This window comes from Bombina bombina, chromosome 3 (assembly GCF_027579735.1).
Source record: "Bombina bombina isolate aBomBom1 chromosome 3, aBomBom1.pri, whole genome shotgun sequence".
NCBI lineage: Eukaryota > Metazoa > Chordata > Amphibia > Anura > Bombinatoridae > Bombina > Bombina bombina.
Genome location: NC_069501.1, coordinates 1,147,998,940 through 1,148,022,178, shown reverse-complemented (window position 1 = coordinate 1,148,022,178; position 23,239 = coordinate 1,147,998,940). Strand labels below are relative to the sequence as shown.

The 23,239-nt window shown below is 44.0% G+C and overlaps 1 protein-coding gene across 1 annotated transcript in view; it reads right to left on the bottom strand.

Moving 5' to 3' along the window:
- The window catches only part of RDX (radixin), a 471,667-nt gene that overhangs the window by 219,199 nt on the left and 229,229 nt on the right, over window positions 1-23,239 (bottom strand). The gene's annotated exons all lie outside the window — the stretch shown is intronic.

Below are 23,239 nucleotides of genomic sequence, written 5' to 3'. Positions count from 1 at the left end.
AACTTCAGGGCACGGACCACGTCTAGATTATGCAAAAGACGTTCCTTCTTTGAAGAAGGATTAGGACACAATGATGGAACAACAATCTCTTGATTGATATTCCTGTTAGAAACAACCTTAGGCAAAAACCCAGGTTTAGTACGCAGGACTACCTTGTCTGAATGAAAGATCAGATAAGGAGAATCACAATGTAAGGCAGATAACTCCGAGACTCTTCGAGCCGAGGAAATAGCCATCAAAAACAGAACTTTCCAAGATAAAAGCTTAATATCAATGGAATGAAGGGGTTCAAACGGAACATCCTGAAGAACTTTAAGAACCAAGTTTAAGCTCCACGGAGGAGCAACAGCCTTAAACACAGGCTTAATCCTAGCCAAAGCCTGACAAAAAGCCTGGACGTCTGGATTCCCTGCCAGACGCTTGTGTAAAAGAATAGACAGAGCAGAAATCTGTCCCTTTAGTGAACTAGCGGATAAGCCCTTTTCTAAGCCCTCTTTGTAGAAAAGCCAATATCCTAGGAATCCTAACCTTACTCCATGAGTAACTCTTGGATTCACACCAATATAAATATTTACGCCATATCTTATGGTAAATTTTTCTGGTAACAGGTTTCCGAGCCTGTATCAATGTATCAATAACCGAATCCGAAAACCCACGCTTAGATAGAATCAAGCGTTCAATCTCCAAGCAGTCAGCCTCAGAGAAATTAGGTTTGGATGGTTGAAAGGACCCTGAATTAGAAGGTCCTGCCTCAGAGGTAGAGACCATGGTGGACAGGACGACATGTCCACTAGGTCTGCATACCAGGTCCTGCGTGGCCACGCAGGCGCTATCAGAATCACCGATGCTCTCTCCTGTTTGATCCTGGCAAGCAGTCGAGGTAGCAACGGAAAAGGTGGAAACACATAAGCTATGTTGAAAACCCAAGGGGCTGCAAGTGCATCTACCAGCACCGCTCCTGGGTCCCTGGATCTGGATCCGTAACGAGGAAGCTTGGCGTTCTGGCGAGATGCCATAAGATCTAGATCCGGTTTGCTCCAACGACGAATCAGTTGAGCAAATACCTCCGGGTGTAGTTCCCACTCCCCCGGATGAAAAGTCTGGCGACTTAGAAAATCCGCTTCCCAGTTCTCCACACCTGGGATGTAGATCGCTGACAGGTGGCAAGAGTGTGACTCTGCCCAGCGAATTATCTTCGAGACTTCCAACATCGCTAGGGAACTCCTGGTTCCCCCTTGATGATTGATGTAAGCCACAGTCGTGATGTTGTCCGACTGAAACCTGATGAACCTCAGTGTTGCGAACTGAGGCCAAGCTAGAAGAGCATTGAATATTGCTCTTAATTCTAGAATGTTGATCGGTAGGAGGTTCTCCTCCTGAGTCCACGATCCCTGAGCCTTCAGGGAGTTCCAGACTGCTCCCCAGCCTAGAAGGCTGGCATCTGTTACAATCGTCCAATCTGGTCTGCGAAAGGTCATTCCTTCGGACAGATGAACCCGTGACAACCACCAGAGAAGAGAATCTCTGGTCTCCTGGTCCAGATTTAGCAAAGGGGACAGATCTGAGTAATCCCCGTTCCACTGACTTAGCATGCATAGTTGCAGCGGTCTGAGATGCAGGCGCGCAAATGGCACTATGTCCACTGCCGCGACCATCAAGCCGATTACTTCCATACACTGAGCTACTTATGGGCTTGGAATGGAGTGAAGGGCACGGCAAGCATTGAGAATCTTTGATAACCTGGACTCCGTCAGGTAAATCTTCATCTCTACAGAATCTATAAGAGTCCCTAGAAAAGGAACCCTTGTGAGAGGTAACAGAGAACTCTTTTCCACGTTCACTTTCCACCCATGCGACCTCAGAAATGCTAGAACTATCTCTGTATGAGACTTTGCATTTTGAAAACTTGATGCTTGAATCAGAATGTCGTCTAGGTACGGAGCCACCGCTATGCCTCGTGGTCTTAGTACCGCCAGAAGTGAGCCCAGAACCTTTGTAAAAATTCTCGGGGCCGTAGCTAACCCGAAGGGAAGAGCTACAAACTGGTAATGCCTGTCTAGAAAGGCAAATCTTAGGTACCGATAATGATCTTTGTGAATCGGTATGTGAAGGTAGGCATCCTTTAAGTCCACTGTGGTCATATATTGACCCTCTTGGATCATGGGCAGGATGGTCCGAATGGTTTCCATCTTGAACGATGGAACCCTTAGGAATTTGTTTAAGATTTTTTTTTGGGAACCACAAATAGATTTGAGTAAAACCCTTGTCCTCGTTCCGTTCACGGAACTGGGTGGATCACTCCCATCACTAAGAGGTCTTGTACACACTGTAGAAATGCCTCTTTCTTTACTAGGTTTGTTGATAACCTTGACAGATGAAACCTCCCTTGTGGAGGAGAAGTTTTGAAATCCAGAAGGTATCCCTGAGATATAATCTCCAACGTCCAGGGATCCTGTACATCTCTTGCCCAGGCCTGGGCGAAGAGAGAAAGTCTGCACCCCACTAGATCCGTCTCCGGAGAGGGGGCCCTGTCTTCATGCTGTCTTAGGGGCGGAAGTAGGCTTTCTGGCCTGCTTGCCCTTGTTCCATGACTGGTTGCCTTTCCAACCCTGTCTGTAACGAGCAGTAGTTCCTTCCTGTTTTGGAGCGGAGGAAGTGATGCTGCTCCTGCCTTGAAGTTACGAAAGGCACGAAAATTAGACTGTTTGGCCTTTGATTTGGCCCTGTCCTGAGGAAGGGTGTGGCCCTTACCTCCCGTAATGTCAGCAATAATTTCCTTCAAGCCGGGCCCGAATAAGGTCTGCCCTTTGAAAGGAATGTTAAGTAGTTTAGACTTAGAAGTTACATCTGCTGACCAGGATTTAAGCCATAGCGCCCTGCGCGCCTGTATGGCGAATCCGGAATTTTTAGCCGTAAGTTTGGTTAAATGCACTACGGCATCCGAAACAAACGCATTAGCCAGTTTAAGGCCTAGATTTGGAGTTTGGCGGTAGATGGGCTGTTAACGCTACGCAGGCTTTTTTCTGGCCGCACCATAAAATTAACTCTGGTATCGAGAGTCCAAAAAAATGCTGCGTTAGGCTCCAAAAAAGGAGCGTAGAGCATTTTTACCGCAAATGCAACTCTCGATAACAGAGTTGCTTACGGACGCGGCCAGCCTCAAAAACGTGCTCGTGCACGATTCTCCCATAGGAAACAATGGGGCTGTTTGAGCTGAAAAAAAAAAACTAACACCTGCAAAAAAGCAGCGTTCAGCTCCTAACGCAGCCCCATTGTTTCCTATGGGGAAACACTTCCTACGTTTGCACCTAACACTCTAACATGTACCCCGAGTCTAAACACCCCTAACCTTACACTTATTAACCCCTAATCTGCCGCCCCCGCTATCGCTGACCCCTGCATTATATTATTAACCCCTAATCTTCCGCTCCGTAAACCGCCGCAACTTACATTATCCCTATGTACCCCTAATCTGCTGCCCCTAACACCGCCGACCCCTATATTATATTTATTAACCCCTAACCTGCCCCCCACAACGTCGCCGCCAGCTACTTACAATAATTAACCCCTAATCTGCCGACCGCAAAGCGCCGCCACTACGTTATCCTTATGTACCCCTAATCTGCTGCCCCTAACACCGCCGACCCCTATATTATATTTATTAACCCCTAATCTGCCCCCCTCAACGTCGCCGACACCTGCCTACACTTATTAACCCCTAATCTGCCGAGCGGACCTGAGCGCTACTATAATAAAGTTATTAACCCCTAATCCGCCTCACTAACCCTATCATAAATAGTATTAACCCCTAATCTGCCCTCCCTAACATCGCCGACACCTAACTTCAAACATTAACCCCTAATCTGACGACCGGAGCTCATCGCTACTATAATAAATGGATTAACCCCTAAAGCTAAGTCTAACACTAACACCCCCCTAACTTAAATATAATTTAAATCTAACGAAATAAATTATCTCTTATTAAATAAATTATTCCTATTTAAAGCTAAATACTTACCTGTAAAACAAACCCTAATATAGCTACAATATAAATTATAATTATATTGTAGCTATTTTAGGATTAATATTTATTTTACAGGCAACTTGGTAATTATTTTAACCAGGTACAATAGCTATTAAATAGTTAAGAACTATTTAATAGTTACCTAGTTAAAATAATAACAAAATTACCTGTAAAATAAGTCCTAACCTAAGTTATAATTAAACCTAACACTACCCTATCAATAAATTAATTAAATAAAATACCTACAATTACCTACAATAAAACCTAACACTACACTATCAATAAATAAATTAAATACAATTTCTACAAATAACTACAATTACATAAACTAACTAAAGTACAAAAAATAAAAAAGAACTAAGTTACAAAAAATAAAAAAATATTTACAAACATAAGAAAAATATTACAACAATTTTAAACTAATTACACCTACTCTAAGCCCCCTAATAAAATAACAAAGACCCCCAAAATAAAAAAATGCCCTACCCTATTCTAAATTAATAAATTTAAAAGCTCTTTTACCTTACCAGCCCTGAACAGGGCCCTTTGCGGGGCATGCCCCAAGAAATTCAGCTCTTTTGCCTGTAAAAAAAAACATACAATACCCCCCCCCCAACATTACAACCCACCACCCACATACCCCTAATCTAACCCAAACCCCCCTTAAATAAACCTAACACTAAGCCCCTGAAGATCATCCTACCTTGTCTTCACCATACCAGGTTCACCGATCGGTCCAGAAGAGCTCCTCCGATGTCCTGATCCAAGCCCAAGCGGGGGGCTGAAGAGGTCCATGATCCGGCTGAAGTCTTCATCCAAGCGGGCCAGAAGAGGTCTTCCATCCGATTGAAGTCTTCATCCAAGCGGCATCCATCCGGAGCGAAGCGGCAGCATCCTGAAGACCTCCACCGCGGAACATCCATCCTGGCCGACGACTGAACGACGAATGACGGTTCCTTTAAATGACGTCACCCAAGATGGCGTCCCTCGAATTCCGATTGGCTGATAGGATTCTATCAGCCAATCGGAATTAAGGTAGGAATATTCTGATTGGCTGATGGAATCAGCCAATCAGAATCAAGTTCAATCCAATTGGCTGATCCAATCAGATAGAGCTCGCATTCTATTGGCTGATCGGAACAGCCAATAGAATGCGAGCTCAATCTGATTGGCTGATTGGATCAGCCAATCGGATTGAACTTGATTCTGATTGGCTGATTCCATCAGCCAATCAGAATATTCCTACCTTAATTCCAATTGGCTGATAGAATCCTATCAGCCAATCGGAATTCGAGGGACGCCATCTTGGGTGACGTCATTTAAAGGAACCGTCATTCGTCGTTCAGTCGTCGGCCAGGATGGATGTTCCGCGGTGGAGGTCTTCAGGATGCTGCCGCTTCGCTCTGGATGGATGCTGCTTGGATGAAGACTTCAATCGGATGGAAGACCTCTTCTGGCCCGCTTGGATGAAGACTTCAGCCGGATCATGGACCTCTTCAGCCCCCCGCTTGGGCTTGGATCAGGACATCGGAGGAGCTCTTCTGGACCGATCGGTGAACCTGGTATGGTGAAGACAAGGTAGGATGATCTTCAGGGGCTTAGTGTTAGGTTTATTTAAGGGGGGTTTGGGTTAGATTAGGGGTATGTGGGTGGTGGGTTGTAATGTTGGGGGGGGGGGTATTGTATGTTTTTTTTTACCTGCAAAAGAGCTGAATTTCTTGGGGCATGCCCCGCAAAGGGCCCTGTTCAGGGCTGGTAAGGTAAAAGAGCTTTTAAATTTATTAATTTAGAATAGGGTAGGGCATTTTTTTATTTTGGGGGTCTTTGTTATTTTATTAGGGGGCTTAGAGTAGGTGTAATTAGTTTAAAATTGTTGTAATATTTTTCTTATGTTTGTAAATATTTTTTTATTTTTTGTACTTTAGTTAGTTTATGTAATTGTAGTTATTTGTAGAAATTGTATTTAATTTATTTATTGATAGGGTAGTGTTAGGTTTAATTATAACTTAGGTTAGGACTTATTTTACAGGTAATTTTGTTATTATTTTAACTAGGTAACTATTAAATAGTTCTTAACTATTTAATAGCTATTGTACCTGGTTAAAATAATTACAAAGTTGCCTGTAAAATAAATATTAATCCTAAAATAGCTACAATATAATTATAATTTATAGTGTAGCTATATTAGGATTAATTTTACAGGTAAGTATTTAGCTTTAAATAGGAATAATTTATTTAATAAGAGTTAATTAATTTCGTTAGATTTAAATTATATTTAAGTTAGGGGTGTGTTAGTGTTAGGGTTAGACTTAGCTTTAGGGGTTAATCCATTTATTATAGTAGCGATGAGCTCCGGTCGTCAGATTAGGGGTTAATAATTGAAGTTAGGTGTCGGCGATGTTAGGGAGGGCAGATTAGGGGTTAATACTATTTATGATAGGGTTAGTGAGGCGGATTAGGGGTTAATAACTTTATTATAGTAGCGCTCAGGTCCGCTCGGCAGATTAGGGGTTAATAAGTGTAGGCAGGTGTCGGCGACGTTGAGGGGGGCAGATTAGGGGTTAATAAATATAATATAGGGGTCGGCGGTGTTAGGGGCAGCAGATTAGGGGTACATAAGGATAACGTAGGTGGCGGCGCTTTGCGGTCGGCAGATTAGGGGTTAATTATTGTAAGTAGCTTGCGGCGACGTTGTGGGGGGCAGGTTAGGGGTTAATAAATATAATACAGGGGTCGGCGGGGTTAGGGGCAGCAGATTAGGGGTACATAAGTATAACGTAGGTGGCGGTCGGCAGATTAGGGGTTAAAAAAATTTAATCGAGTTGCGGCGATGTGGGGGGACCTCAGTTTAGGGGTACATAGGTAGTTTATGGGTGTTAGTGTACTTTAGGGTACAGTAGTTAAGAGCTTTATGAACCGGCGTTAGCCCAGAAAGCTCTTAACTCCTGCTTTTTTCCTGCGGCTGGAGTTTTGTCGTTAGAGCTCTAACGCTCACTTCAGAAACGACTCTAAATACCGGAGTTAGGAAGATCCCATTGAAAAGATAGGATACGCAATTGACGTAAGGGGATCTGCGGTATGGAAAAGTCGCGGCTGAAAAGTGAGCGTTAGACCCTATTTTGAGTGACTCCAAATACCGGCGGTAGCCTAAAACCAGCGTTAGGAGCCTCTAACGCTGGTTTTCACGGCTAACGCCGAACTCTAAATCTAGGCCTAAGTGTTCTAACTTTGCTCAAAGTCTCATCCAATGGTGCTGTGCGAATCGCCTCTTCCAGAGACTCAAACCAGAATTCCGCTGCAGCCGTGACAGGCGCAATGCATGCAAGAGGCTGCAATATAAAACCTTGTCGAACAAACATTTTCTTAAGGTAACCCTCTAATTTTTTATCCATTGGATCCGAGAAAGCACAGCTATCCTCCACCGGGATAGTGGTACGCTTGGCTAAAGTAGAAACTGCTCCCTCCACCTTAGGGACCGTCTGCCATAAGTCTCGTGTGGTGGCGTCTATAGGGAACATTTTTCTAAATATCGGAGGAGGGGAAAAGGGCACACCGGGTCTATCCCACTCCTTACTAATAATTTCTGTAAGCCTTTTTGGTATAGGAAAAACGTCAGTACACACCAGTACCGCATAGTATCTATCCAACCTACATAATTTCTCTGGGATAGCCACCGTGTCGCAATCATTCAGAGCCGCTAACACCTCCCCTAGTAACACGCGGAGGTTCTCAAGCTTAAATTTAAAATTTGAAATTTCTGAATCCGGTCTTCCCGGATCAGAACCGTCACCGACAGAATGAAGCTCACCGTCCTCATGTTCTGCAAATTGTGACGCAGTATCAGACATGGCTCTCGTGTCATCAGCGCGCTCTGTCCTTAACCCAGAGCTATCGCGCTTGCCTCTTAATTCAGGCATATTGTATAATACTTCTTTCATAACATTAGCCATATCATGTAAAGTGATTTGTAAGGGCCTTGATGTACTTGGCGCCTTAATCTTACGCACCTCCCGAGCGGGAGACGCAGTTACTGACACGTGAGGAGAGTTAGACGGCATAACTTCCCCCTCGTTGTCTGGTGATAATTTCTTTATCGGTACAGATTGACTTTTATTCAAAGTAATATCAATACAATTGGTACACATATTTCTATTGGGCTCCACATCGGCTTTTGAACATAATGAACAAGCAGATTCCTCTGTATCAGACATGTTTAAACAGACTAGCAATGAAGCTAGCAAGCTTGGAAATCACTTTCAATAAGTTTACAAGCAATATAAAAAACACTGCAGCGCTTTTAAAAAACATAATTTATGCTTACCTGATAAATTCCTTTCTTCTGTTGTGTGATCAGTCCACGGGTCATCATTACTTCTGGGATATAACTCCTCCCCAACAGGAAATGCAAGAGGATTCACCCAGCAGAGCTGCATATAGCTCCTCCCCTCTACGTCAGTCCCAGTCATTCGACCAAGAATCAACGAGAAAGGAGTAACCAAGGGTGAAGTGGTGACTGGAGTATAATTTAAAAGATATTTACCTGCCTTAAAACAGGGCGGGCCGTGGACTGATCACACAACAGAAGAAAGGAATTTATCAGGTAAGCATAAATTATGTTTTCTTCTGTTATGTGTGATCAGTCCACGGGTCATCATTACTTCTGGGATACCAATACCAAAGCAAAAGGACACGGATGACGGGAGGGATAGGCAGGCTCATTATATAGAAGGAACCACTGCCTGAAGAACCTTTCTCCCAAAAATAGCCTCCGAAGAAGCAAAAGTGTCAAATTTGTAAAATTTGGAAAAAGTATGAAGCGAAGACCAAGTTGCAGCCTTGCAAATCTGTTCAACAGAGGCCTCATTCTTAAAGGCCCAAGTGGAAGCCACAGCTCTAGTGGAGTGAGCTGTAATTCTTTCAGGAGGCTGCTGACCAGCAGTCTCATAGGCTAAACGTATTATGCTACGAAGCCAAAAAGAGAGAGAGGTAGCAGAAGCTTTTTGACCTCTCCTCTGTCCAGAATAAACGACAAACAGGGAAGAAGTTTGGCGAAAATCTTTAGTTGCCTGCAAGTAGAACTTGAGGGCACGAACTACATCCAGATTGTGTAGAAGACGTTCCTTCTTTGAAGAAGGATTTGGACACAAGGATGGAACAACAATCTCTTGATTGATATTCCTGTTAGTGACCACCTTAGGTAAGAACCCAGGTTTAGTACGCAGAACTACCTTGTCTGAGTGAAAAATCAGATAAGGAGAATCACAATGTAAGGCTGATAACTCAGAGACTCTTCGAGCCGAGGAAATAGCCATTAAAAACAGAACTTTCCAAGATAACAATTTTATATCAATGGAATGAAGGGGTTCAAATGGAACACCCTGTAAAACGTTAAGAACTAAGTTTAAACTCCATGGCGGAGCAACAGCTTTAAACACAGGCTTGATCCTAGCTAAAGCCTGACAAAAAGCCTGGACGTCTGGATTTTCTGACAGACGCCTGTGTAACAAGATGGACAGAGCTGAAATCTGTCCCTTTAATGAACTAGCTGATAAACCCTTTTCTAACCCTTCTTGTAGAAAGGACAATATCCTAGAGATCCTAACCTTACTCCATGAGTAATGTTTGGATTCGCACCAGTATAGGTATTTACGCCATATTTTATGGTAAATCTTTCTGGTAACAGGCTTCCTAGCCTGTATCAGGGTATCAATAACCGACTCAGAAAAACCACGTTTTGATAAAATCAAACGTTCAATTTCCAAGCAGTCAGCTTCAGAGAAGTTAGATTTTGATGTTTGAATGGACCCTGTATCAGAAGGTCCTGTCTTAGAGGTAGAGACCAAGGCGGACAGGATGACATGTCCACTAGATCTGCATACCAAGTCCTGCGTGGCCATGCAGGCGCTATTAGAATCACTGATGCTCTCTCCTGCTTGATTTTGGCAATCAATCGAGGAAGCAGCGGAAAGGGTGGAAACACATAAGCCATCCCGAAGTTCCAAGGTGCTGTCAAAGCATCTATCAGAACCGCTCCCGGATCCCTGGATCTGGACCCGTAGCGAGGAAGTTTGGCGTTCTGGCGAGACGCCATGAGATCTATCTCTGGTTTGCCCCAACGTCGAAGTATTTGGGCAAAGACCTCCGGATGAAGTTCCCACTCCCCCGGATGAAAAGTCTGGCGACTCAAGAAATCCGCCTCCCAGTTCTCCACTCCCGGGATGTGGATTGCTGACAGGTGGCAAGAGTGAGACTCTGCCCAGCGAATTATCTTTGATACTTCCACCATTGCTAGGGAGCTTCTTGTCCCTCCCTGATGGTTGATGTAAGCTACAGTCGTGATGTTGTCCGACTGAAACCTGATGAACCCCCGAGTTGTTAATTGGGGCCAAGCTAGAAGGGCATTGAGAACTGCTCTCAATTCCAGAATGTTTATTGGAAGGAGACTCTCCTCCTGATTCCATAGTCCCTGAGCCTTCAGAGAATTCCAGACAGCGCCCCAACCTAGTAGGCTGGCGTCTGTTGTTACAATTGTCCAGTCTGGCCTGCTGAATGGCATCCCCCTGGACAGGTGTGGCCGATGAAGCCACCATAGAAGAGAATTTCTGGTCTCTTGATTCAGATTCAGAGTAGGGGACAAATCTGAGTAATCCCCATTCCACTGACTTAGCATGCATAATTGCAGAGGTCTGAGGTGTAGGCGTGCAAAAGGTACTATGTCCATTGCCGCTACCATTAAGCCGATCACCTCCATGCATTGAGCTACTGACGGGTGTTGAATGGAATGAAGGACACGGCATGCATTTTGAAGCTTTGTTAACCTGTCCTCTGTCAGGTAAATCTTCATTTCTACAGAATCTATAAGAGTCCCCAAGAATGGAACTCTTGTGAGAGGAAAAAGAGAACTCTTCTTTTCGTTCACTTTCCATCCATGCGACCTTAGAAATGCCAGAACTAACTCTGTATGAGACTTGGCAGTTTGAAAGCTTGAAGCTTGTATTAGAATGTCGTCTAGGTATGGAGCTACCGAAATCCCTCGCGGTCTTAGTACCGCCAGAAGGGCACCCAGAACCTTTGTGAAGATTCTTGGAGCCGTAGCCAATCCGAATGGAAGAGCTACAAACTGGTAGTGCCTGTCTAAGAAGGCAAACCTTAGATACCGGTGATGATCTTTGTGGATCGGTATGTGAAGGTAAGCATCCTTTAAATCCACTGTGGTCATGTACTGACCCTCTTGGATCATGGGTAAGATTGTCCGAATAGTTTCCATTTTGAACGATGGAACTCTTAGGAATTTGTTTAGAATCTTTAAATCTAAGATTGGCCTGAAAGTTCCCTCTTTTTTGGGAACCACAAACAGGTTTGAGTAGAACCCTTGTCCTTGTTCCGACCGCGGAACCGGATGGATCACTCCCATTATTAACAGATCTTGTACGCAGCGTAGAAACGCTTCTTTCTTTATCTGGTTTGTTGACAACCTTGACAGATGAAATCTCCCTCTTGGGGGAGATAATTTGAAGTCTAGAAGGTATCCCTGAGATATGATCTCTAGTGCCCAGGGATCCTGAACATCTCTTGCCCAGGCCTGGGCGAAGAGAGAGAGTCTGCCCCCCACTAGATCCGGTCCCGGATCGGGGGCTCTCGGTTCATGCTGTCTTTGGGGCAGCAGCAGGTTTCCTGGCCTGCTTGCTCTTGTTCCAGGACTGGTTAGGCTTCCAGCCTTGCCTGTAACGAGCAACAGCTCCTTCCTGTTTTGGTGCAGTGGAGGTTGATGCTGCTCCTGTTTTGAAGTTCCGAAAGGGACGAAAATTAGACTGTCTAGCCTTAGCTTTGGCTTTGTCTTGAGGTAGGGCGTGGCCCTTACCTCCTGTAATGTCAGCGATAATCTCTTTCAAACCGGGCCCAAATAAAGACTGCCCCTTGAAAGGTATATTAAGTAATTTGGACTTAGAAGTAACATCAGCTGACCAGGATTTTAGCCACAGCGCCCTACGTGCCTGTATGGCGAATCCTGAGTTCTTAGCCGTAAGTTTGGTTAAATGTACTACGGCCTCCGAAATGAAGGAATTAGCTAGTTTAAGGACTCTAAGCCTGTCCGTAATGTCGTCTAGCGTAGATGAACTAAGGTTCTCTTCAAGCGACTCAATCCAAAATGCTGCCGCAGCCGTAATCGGCGCGATACATGCAAGGGGTTGTAATATAAAACCTTGTTGAACAAACATTTTCTTAAGGTAACCCTCTAATTTTTTATCCATTGGATCTGAGAAAGCACAGCTATCCTCCACCGGGATAGTGGTACGCTTAGCTAAAGTAGAAACTGCTCCCTCCACCTTGGGGACCGTTTGCCATAAGTCCCGAGTGGTGGCGTCTATTGGAAACATCTTTCTAAATATTGGAGGGGGTGAGAACGGCACACCGGGTCTATCCCACTCCTTAGTAACAATTTCAGTTAGTCTCTTAGGTATAGGAAAAACGTCAGTACTCGCCGGTACCGCAAAGTATTTATCCAACCTACACAGTTTCTCTGGTATTGCAACGGTGTTACAATCGTTGAGAGCTGCTAAGACCTCCCCTAGTAATACACGGAGGTTCTCCAATTTAAATTTAAAATTTGAAATATCTGAGTCCAATCTGTTTGGATCAGAACCGTCACCCACAGAATGAAGCTCTCCGTCCTCATGCTCTGCGAGCTGTGACGCAGTATCAGACATGGCCCTAGCATTGTCAGCGCACTCTGTTCTCACCCCAGAGTGATCACGCTTGCCTCTTAGTTCTGGTAATTTAGACAAAACTTCAGTCATAACAGTAGCCATATCTTGTAATGTTATCTGTAATGGCCGCCCAGATGTACTAGGCGCCAAAATATCACGCACCTCCCGGGCGGGAGATGCAGGTACTGCCGCGTGAGGCGAGTTAGTCGGCATAACTCTCCCCTCGCTGTTTGGTGAAATTTGTTCACATTGTACAGATTGACTTTTATTTAAAGTAGCATCAATACAGTTAGTACATAAATTTCTATTGGGCTCCACCTTGGCATTGGAACAAATGACACAGATATCTTCCTCTGAGTCAGACATGTTTAACACACTAGCAAAAAACTTACAACTTGGTTATAATCTTTTTTAGCAAAAAACGTACTGTGCCTCAAAGAGGTACTAACGATTAAATGACAGTTGAAATAATGAACTGAAAAACAGTTATAGCATCAAACTTTAAAATAACAAAACTTTTAGCAAAGGTTTGTTCCCATTAGTAAAATAACAATAATTAAATTTGACATAAAAAATACAAAGCAACGTTTTTATTCACAGTCACTATAAGAATTCTCACAGCTCTGCTGAGAGAATTTACCTCCCTTCAAAGAAGTTTGAAGACCCCTGAGATCTATCAGAGATGAACCGGATCATGCAGGAAATATAAAAGTAACTGACTGGTATTTTTTGATGCGTAGCAAAGAGCGCCAAAAACGGCCCCTCCCTCTCCCACACAGCAGTGAAGAGAAACGAAACTGTCACAATTAAAGCAAAAAAAAAAAAACTGCCAAGTGGAAAATAATGCCCAAATATTTATTCACACAGTACCTCAGCAATGTAAACGATTCTACATTCCAGCAAAAACGTTTAACATGATAAATAGTTATTAAAAAGGATTAGTGACCTTTAACAGAGTAGTTCCGGTGAAATACCATCCCCAGAATACTGAAGTGTATACATACATGTCATTTTAACGGTATGGCAGGATTTTCTCATCAATTCCATTCAGAAAATAAAAACTGCTACATACCTCAATGCAGATTCATCTGCCCGCTGTCCCCTGATCTGAAGCCTTTACCTCCCTCAGATGGCCGAGAACAGCAATATGATCTTAACTACTCCGGTTAAAATCATAGTAAAAAACTCTGACAGATTCTTCCTCAAACTCTGCCAGAGAAGTAATAACACGCTCCGGTGCTATTTTAAAATAACAAACTTTTGATTGAAGTCATAAAAACTAAGTATAATCACCATAGTCCTCTCACACATCCTATCTAGTCGTTGGGTGCAAGAGAATGACTGGGACTGACGTAGAGGGGAGGAGCTATATGCAGCTCTGCTGGGTGAATCCTCTTGCATTTCCTGTTGGGGAGGAGTTATATCCCAGAAGTAATGATGACCCGTGGACTGATCACACATAACAGAAGAAATACAGTTGAATAACAAGGAAAACTAATTCAGTTATAGTCAACAATTCTTAACGAGAAAAAACAGAATTTATGCTTACCTGATAAATTACTTTCTCCAACGGTGTGTCCGGTCCACGGCGTCATCCTTACTTGTGGGATATTCTCTTCCCCAACAGGAAATGGCAAAGAGTCCCAGCAAAGCTGGCCATATAGTCCCTCCTAGGCTCCGCCCACCCCAGTCATTCGACCGACGGACAGGAGGAAATATATATAGGAGAAACCATATGGTACCGTGGTGACTGTAGTTAGAGAAAATAATTCATCAGACCTGATTAAAAAACCAGGGCGGGCCGTGGACCGGACACACCGTTGGAGAAAGTAATTTATCAGGTAAGCATAAATTCTGTTTTCTCCAACATTGGTGTGTCCGGTCCACGGCGTCATCCTTACTTGTGGGAACCAATACCAAAGCTTTAGGACACGGATGAAGGGAGGGAGCAAATCAGGTTACCTAAACGGAAGGCACCACAGCTTGCAAAACCTTTCTCCCAAAAATAGCCTCCGAAGAAGCAAAAGTATCAAATTTGTAAAATTTGGCAAAAGTGTGCAGTGAAGACCAAGTCGCTGCCTTACATATCTGATCAACAGAAGCCTCGTTCTTGAAGGCCCATGTGGAAGCCACAGCCCTAGTGGAGTGAGCTGTGATTCTTCCAGGAGGCTGCCGTCCGGCAGTCTCGTAAGCCAATCGGATGATGCTTTTAAGCCAAAAGGAAAGAGAGGTAGAAGTCGCTTTTTGACCTCTCCTTTTACCAGAATAAACAACAAACAAGGAAGATGTTTGTCTGAAATCTTTTGTAGCCTCTAAATAGAATTTTAGAGCACGGACTACGTCCAAATTGTGTAACAAACGTTCCTTCTTTGAAACTGGATTCGGACACAAAGAAGGTACAACTATCTCCTGGTTAATATTTTTGTTAGAAACAACCTTAGGAAGAAAACCAGGCTTAGTACGCAAAACCACCTTATCTGCATGGAACACCAGATAGGGCGGAGAACACTGCAGAGCAGATAATTCTGAAACTCTTCTAGCAGAAGAAATTGCAACCAAAAACAAAACTTTCCAAGATAGTAACTTAATATCTATGGAATGTAAAGGTTCAAACGGAACCCCTTGAAGAACTGAAAGAACTAGATTTAGACTCCAGGGGGGAGCCAAAGGTCTGTAAACAGGCTTAATCCTAACCAGAGCCTGAACAAATGCTTGAACATCTGGCACAGCTGCCAGTCTTTTGTGTAGTAAGACAGATAAAGCAGAGATCTGTCCCTTTAGAGAACTTGCAGATAATCCTTTCTCCAAACCTTCTTGTAGAAAGGAGAGAATCTTAGGAATTTTTATCTTATCCCATGGGAATCCTTTGGATTCACACCAACAGATATATTTTTTCCATATTTTATGGTAAATCTTTCTAGTTACCGGTTTTCTGGACTGAACCAGAGTATCTATCACAGAATCTGAAAACCCACGCTTCGATAGAATCAAGCGTTCAATCTCCAAGCCGTCAGCTGGAGGGAGACCAGATTTGGATGTTCGAATGGACCCTGAACAAGAAGGTCCTGTCTCAAAGGTAGCTTCCATGGTGGAGCCGATTACATATTCACCAGGTCTGCATACCAAGTCCTGCGTGGCCACGCAGGAGCTATCAAGATCACCGAGGCCCTCTCCTGATTGATCCTGGCTACCAGCCTGGGAATGAGAGGAAACGGTGGAAATACATAAGCTAGGTTGAAGGTCCAAGGTGCTACTAGTGCATCTACTAGAGTCGCCTTGGGATCCCTGGATCTGGACCCGTAGCAAGGAACCTTGAAGTTCTGACGAGACGCCATCAGATCCATGTCTGGAATGCCCCATAATTGAGTTATTTGGGCAAACATCTCCGGATGGAGTTCCCACTCCCCCGGATGGAATGTCTGACGACTCAGAAAATCCGCCTCCCAGTTTTCCACACCTGGGATGTGGATCGCAGACAGGTGGCAGGAGTGATCCTCCGCCCATTGAATTATTTTGGTCACTTCTTTCATCGCCAGGGAACTCCTTGTTCCCCCCTGATGATTGATATACGCAACGGTCGTCATGTTGTCTGATTGGAACCTTATGAATCTGGCCTTTGCTAGTTGAGGCCTAGCCCTGAGAGCATTGAATATCGCTCTGAGTTCCAGAATGTTTATCGGGAGAAGAGAATCTTCCCGAGACCATAGACCCTGAGCTTTTAGGGATTCCCAGACCGCGCCCCAGCCCACTAGAATGGCGTCGGTCGTGACAATGACCCACTCTGGTCTGCGGAAGCTCATTCCCTGGGACAGATGGTCCAGGGTCAGCCACCAACGGAGTGAATCTCTGGTCTTCTGATCTACTTGAATCATTGGAGACAAGTCTGTATAGTCCCCATACCACTGTTTGAGCATGCACAGTTGTAATGGTCTTAGATGAATTTGTGCAAAAGGAACTATGTCCATTGTTGCAACCATCAACCCTACTACTTCCATGCACTGCGCTATGGAAGGACGAGGAACAGAATGAAGCACTTGACAAGAGCTTAGAAGTTTTGATTTTCTGACCTCTGTCAGAAAAATCCTCATTTCTAAGGAATCTATTATTGTTCCCAAGAAGGGAACTCTTGTCGACGGAGACAGAGAACTTTTTTCTATGTTCACCTTCCATCCGTGTGATCTGAGAAAGGCTAGAACTATGTCTGTATGAGCCTTTGCTTTTGACAGGAACGACGCTTGTATTAGAATGTCGTCCAAGTAAGGTACTACTGCAATGCCCCTGGGTCTTAGAACCGCTAGAAGGGACCCTAGCACCTTTGTGAAAATCCTTGGAGCAGTGGCTAACCCGAATGGAAGGGCCACAAACTGGTAATGCTTGTCCAGAAAAGCGAACCTTAGGAACTGATGATGTTCTTTGTGGATAGGAATATGTAGGTACGCATCCTTTAGATCCACGGTAGTCATAAATTGACTTTCCTGGATAGTGGGTAGAATCGTTCGAATGGTTTCCATCTTGAACGATGGTACCCTGAGAAATTTGTTTAGGATCTTCAAATCCAAAATTGGTCTGAAAGTTCCCTCTTTTTTGGGAACTACGAACAGATTGGAATAAAATCCAATTCCTTGTTCCTTTATTGGAACTGGGTGTATCACTCCCATCTTTAACAGGTCTTCTACACAAAGTAAGAATGCCTGTCTCTTTATTTGGTTTGAGGATAAGTGAGACATGTGGAACCTTCCCCTTGGGGGTAGTTCCTTGAATTCCAGGAGATAACCCTGAGAAACTATTTCTAGCGCCCAGGGATCCTGAACATCTCTTGCCCAAGCCTGAGCAAAGAGAGAGAGTCTGCCCCCCACTAGATCTGGTCCCGGATCGGGGGCTACTCCTTCATGCTGTTTTGTTAGCAGCGGCAGGCTTCTTGGCCTGCTTACCCTTGTTCCAGCCTTGCATCGGTTTCCAGGCTGGTTTGGGTTGTGAGGCATTACCCTCTTGCTTAGAGGATGCAGAATTAGAGGCCGGTCTGCTCCTGAAATTGCGAAAGGAGCGAAAAGTAGACTTATTTTTAGCCTTGAAAGACCTATCTTGTGGAAGGGCGTGGCCCTTTCCCCCAGTGATGTCTGAAATAATCTCTTTCAATTCTGGTCCAAATAGAGTTTTACCTTTGAAAGGGATGTTAAGCAATTTTGTCTTGGATGACACATCCGCTGACCAAGACTTTAGCCAAAGCGCTCTGCGCGCCACGATAGCAAACCCTGAATTTTTCGCCGTTAATCTAGCTAATTGCAAAGCGGCATCTAAAATAAAAGAGTTAGCCAATTTAAGTGCGTGAACTCTGTCCATAACCTCCTCATATGGAGTATCTCTACTGAGCGACTTTTCTAGTTCCTCGAACCAGAACCACGCTGCTGTAGTGACAGGAACAATGCACGAAATAGGTTGTAGAAGGTAACCTTGCTGTACAAAAATCTTTTTAAGTAAACCTTCCAATTTTTTATCCATAGGATCTTTGAAAGCACAACTATCTTCGATAGGAATAGTAGTGCGTTTGTTTAGAGTAGAAACTGCCCCCTCGACCTTAGGGACTGTCTGCCATAAGTCCTTTCTGGGGTCGACCATAGGAAATAATTTCTTAAATATAGGGGGGGGGGGAACAAAAGGTATGCCGGGCTTTTCCCACTCCTTATTTACTATGTCCGCCACCCGCTTGGGTATAGGAAAAGCGTCGGGGTGCACCGGAACCTCTAGGAACTTGTCCATCTTGCATAATTTCTCTGGAATGACCAAGTTGTCACAATCATCCAGAGTAGATAACACCTCCTTAAGCAGTGCGCGGAGATGTTCTAATTTAAATTTAAATGTCACATCATCAGGTTCAGCTTGTTGAGAAATCTTTCCTGTATCTGAGATTTCTCCATCTGACAAAACCTCCCTCATGGCCCCTTCAGATTGGTGTGAGGGTATGACAGAACAATTATCATCAGCGCCCTCCTGCTCTTCAGTGTTTAAAACAGAGCAATCGCGCTTTCTCTGATAAGTAGGCATTTTGGATAAAATATTTGCTATGGAGTTATCCATTACAGCCGTTAATTGTTGCATGGTAATAAGCATTGGCGCACTAGATGTACTAGGGGCCTCCTGCATGGGCAAAACTGGTGTAGACACAGTAGGAGATGATGTAGTATCATGTTTACTCCCCTCATCTGAGAAACTATCTTGGGCAATTTCATTATCTGTGGCAGTACTGTCCTTACTTTGTTTGGACGCTATGGCACAATTATCACATCAATTTAAATGGGGAGACACATTGGCTTTCATACATATAGAACATAGCTTATCTGAAGGTACAGACATGTTAAACAGGCTTAAACTTGTCAACAAAGCACAAAAAACGTTTTAAAACAAAACCGTTACTGTCTCTTTAAATTTTAAACAGAAAACACTTTATTACTGAATATGTGAAAAAGTATGAAGGAATTGTTCACAAATTACCAAAATTTCACCACAGTGTCTTAAAGCATTAATAGTATTGCACACCAAATTTCAGAGCATTAACCCTTAAAATAACGGAACCGGAGCCGTTTATAAATTTAACTCCTATACAGTCCCAGCTATAGTCTTTGCTGAGACCCAACCAAGCCCAGAGGGGAATACAATACCAATTGACGCCTTCTAGAAGCTTTTCCAGCAATTTTTAGATCCTCACACATGCATCTGCATGCCCTGCTCTCAAAAAAACAACTGCGCAGTAATGGCGCGAAAATGAGGCTCAGTCTATAACTAGGAAGGCCCCCTGACTGGAAAAGGTGTCTAACACAGTGCCTGCCGTTTAATAAACGTTCCCAAAGTTTATAAATGCAAATTGTCAGCATAAATATGAATAAAATGCCCAAATAAAGCAATCGATTTAGCCCATAAGAATGTCTACCAGTTTTTTAGCCCATAATAAGCCCTTTATTCTGTTTGTTTGACTAAGAAAATGGCTTACCGGTCCCCATGAGGGGAAATGACAGCCTTCCAGCATTACATGGTCTTGTTAGAAATATGGCTAGTCATACCTTAAGCAGAAAAGTCTGCTAACTGTTTCCCCCAACTGAAGTTACTTCATCTCAACAGTCCTATGTGGAAACAGCAATCGATTTTAGTTACTGTCTGCTAAAATCATCTTCCTCTCACAAACAGAAATCTTCATCCTTTTCTGTTTCAGAGTAAATAGTACATACCAGCACTATTTTAAAATAACAAACACTTGATAGAAGAATAAAAAACAGAATTTATGTTTACCTGATAAATTACTTTCTCCAACGGTGTGTCCGGTCCACGGCGTCATCCTTACTTGTGGGATATTCTCTTCCCCAACAGGAAATGGCAAAGAGCCCAGCAAAGCTGGTCACATGATCCCTCCTAGGCTCCGCCTACCCCAGTCATTCGACCGACGTTAAGGAGGAATATTTGCATAGGAGAAACCATATGATACCGTGGTGACTGTAGTTAAAGAAAATAAAATATCAGACCTGATTAAAAAACCAGGGCGGGCCGTGGACCGGACACACCGTTGGAGAAAGTAATTTATCAGGTAAACATAAATTCTGTTTTCTCCAACATAGGTGTGTCCGGTCCACGGCGTCATCCTTACTTGTGGGAACCAATACCAAAGCTTTAGGACACGGATGAAGGGAGGGAGCAAATCAGGTCACCTAAATGGAAGGCACCACGGCTTGCAAAACCTTTCTCCCAAAAATAGCCTCAGAAGAAGCAAAAGTATCAAACTTGTAAAATTAGGTAAAATTGTGCAGTGAAGACCAAGTCGCTGCCCTACATATCTGATCAACAGAAGCCTCGTTCTTGAAGGCCCATGTGGAAGCCACAGCCCTAGTGGAATGAGCTGTGATTCTTTCAGGAGGCTGCCGTCCGGCAGTCTCGTAAGCCAATCTGATGATGCTTTTAATCCAGAAAGAGAGAGAGGTAGAAGTTGCTTTTTGACCTCTCCTTTTACCAGAATAAACAACAAACAAGGAAGATGTTTGTCTAAAATCCTTTGTAGCATCTAAATAGAATTTTAGAGCGCGAACAACATCCAAATTGTGCAACAAACGTTCCTTCTTCGAAACTGGTTTCAGACACAAAGAAGGCACGACTATCTCCTGGTTAATGTTTTTGTTAGAAACAACTTTTGGAAGAAAACCAGGTTTAGTACGTAAAACCACCTTATCTGCATGGAACACCAGATAAGGAGGAGAACACTGCAGAGCAGATAATTCTGAAACTCTTCTAGCAGAAGAAATTGCAACCAAAAACAAAACTTTCCAAGATAATAACTTAATATCAACGGAATGTAAGGGTTCAAACGGAACCCCCTGAAGAACTGAAAGAACTAAGTTGAGACTCCAAGGAGGAGTCAAAGGTTTGTAAACAGGCTTGATTCTAACCAGAGCCTGAACAAAGGCTTGAACATCTGGCACAGCTGCCAGTTTTTTGTGAAGTAACACAGACAAGGCAGAAATCTGTCCCTTCAAGGAACTTGCAGATAATCCTTTCTCCAATCCTTCTTGAAGAAAGGATAGAATCTTAGGAATCTTTACCTTGTCCCAAGGGAATCCTTTAGATTCACACCAACAGATATATTTTTTCCATATTTTGTGGTAAATTTTTCTAGTTACAGGCTTTCTGGCCTGAACAAGAGTATCAATAACAGAATCTGAGAACCCTCGTTTTGATAAGATCAAGCGTTCAATCTCCAAGCAGTCAGCTGGAGTGAGACCAGATTCGGATGTTCGAACGGACCTTGAACAAGAAGGTCTCGTCTCAAAGGTAGCTTCCATGGTGGAGCCGATGACATATTCACCAGATCTGCATACCAAGTCCTGCGTGGCCACGCAGGAGCTATCAAGATCACCGACGCCCTCTCCTGATTGATCCTGGCTACCAGCCTGGGGATGAGAGGAAACGGCGGGAATACATAAGCTAGTTTGAAGGTCCAAGGTGCTACTAGTGCATCTACTAGAGTCGCCTTGGGATCCCTGGATCTGGACCCGTAGCAAGGAACCTTGAAGTTCTGCCGAGAGGCCATCAGATCCATGTCTGGAATGCCCCACAGTTGAGTAATTTGGGCAAAGATTTCCGGATGGAGTTCCCACTCCCCCGGATGCAATGTCTGACGACTCAGAAAATCCGCTTCCCAATTTTCCACTCCTGGGATGTGGATTGCAGACAGGTGGCAGGAGTGAGTCTCCGCCCATTGAATGATTTTGGTCACTTCTTCCATCGCCAGGGAACTCCTTGTTCCCCCCTGATGGTTGATGTACGCAACAGTCGTCATGTTGTCTGATTGAAACCGTATGAACTTGGCCTTTGCTAGCTGAGGCCAAGCCTTGAGAGCATTGAATATCGCTCTCAGTTCCAGAATATTTATCGGTAGAAGAGATTCTTCCCGAGACCAAAGACCCTGAGCTTTCAGGGATCCCCAGACCGCGCCCCAGCCCATCAGACTGGCGTCGGTCGTGACAATGACCCACTCTGGTCTGTGGAAGATCATCCCTTGTGACAGGTTGTCCAGGGACAGCCACCAACGGAGTGAGTCTCTGGTCCTCTGATTTACTTGTATCTTCGGAGACAAGTCTGTATAGTCCCCATTCCACTGACTGAGCATGCACAGTTGTAATGGTCTTAGATGAATGCGCGCAAAAGGAACTATGTCCATTGCCGCTACCATCAAACCTATTACTTCCATGCACTGCGCTATGGAAGGAAGAGGAACGGAATGAAGTGTTTGACAAGAGTTTAGAAGTTTTGTTTTTCTGGCCTCTGTCAGAAAAATACTCATTTCTAAGGAGTCTATTATTGTTCCGAAGAAGGGAACCCTTGTCGACGGAGATAGAGAACTCTTTTCCACGTTCACTTTCCATCCGTGAGATCTGAGAAAGGCCAGGACTATGTCCGTGTGAGCCTTTGCTTGAGGAAGGGACGACGTTTGAATCAGAATGTCGTCCAAGTAAGGTACTACTGCAATGCCCCTTGGTCTTAGCACCGCTAGAAGGGACCCTAGTACCTTTGAGAAAATCCTTGGAGCAGTGGCTAATCCGAAAGGAAGCGCCACGAACTGGTAATGCTTGTCCAGGAATGCGAACCTTAGGAACCGATGATGTTCCTTGTGGATAGGAATATGTAGATACGCATCCTTTAAATCCACCGTGGTCATGAATTGACCTTCCTGGATGGAAGGAAGAATTGTTCGAATGGTTTCCATTTTGAACGATGGAACCTTGAGAAACTTGTTTAAGATCTTGAGATCTAAGATTGGTCTGAACGTTCCCTCTTTTTTGGGAACTATGAACAGATTGGAGTAGAACCCCATCCCTTGTTCTCCTAATGGAACAGGATGAATCACTCCCATTTTTAACAGGTCTTCTACACAATGTAAGAATGCCTGTCTCTTTATGTGGTCTGAAGACAATTGAGACCTGTGGAACCTCCCCCTTGGGGGAAGCCCCTTGAATTCCAGAAGATAACC